This window comes from Bison bison, unplaced genomic scaffold (genome assembly GCF_000754665.1).
Source record: "Bison bison bison isolate TAMUID 2011002044 unplaced genomic scaffold, Bison_UMD1.0 scf7180017846783, whole genome shotgun sequence".
Taxonomy (NCBI): Eukaryota; Metazoa; Chordata; class Mammalia; order Artiodactyla; family Bovidae; genus Bison; species Bison bison.
This window is the reverse complement of record NW_011477356.1, coordinates 11,949-12,174: the sequence shown is the minus strand read 5'-3', so window position 1 is coordinate 12,174 and position 226 is coordinate 11,949.

Sequence of the window (226 nt, the reverse complement as noted above, 5' to 3'; positions counted from 1 at the left end):
CTTCCAAATCTCCTGTGGGTCAGGCTAATCATAATTTCTTTTTAGGCGTAGACTAGATGTTGTAAACTTCAGTTCTATAAGTCACATATAGAACTCCCAGTCAAATTTTAGTTCTAGAAGCCAAATGAAGATGCCTCTTTGAAATCCCACACATTGTTCTTTTCTTATTAACATTAGTTTCCAACAATTAAAAACTGAAAACATTAATGTGAAAACCCACACTTAC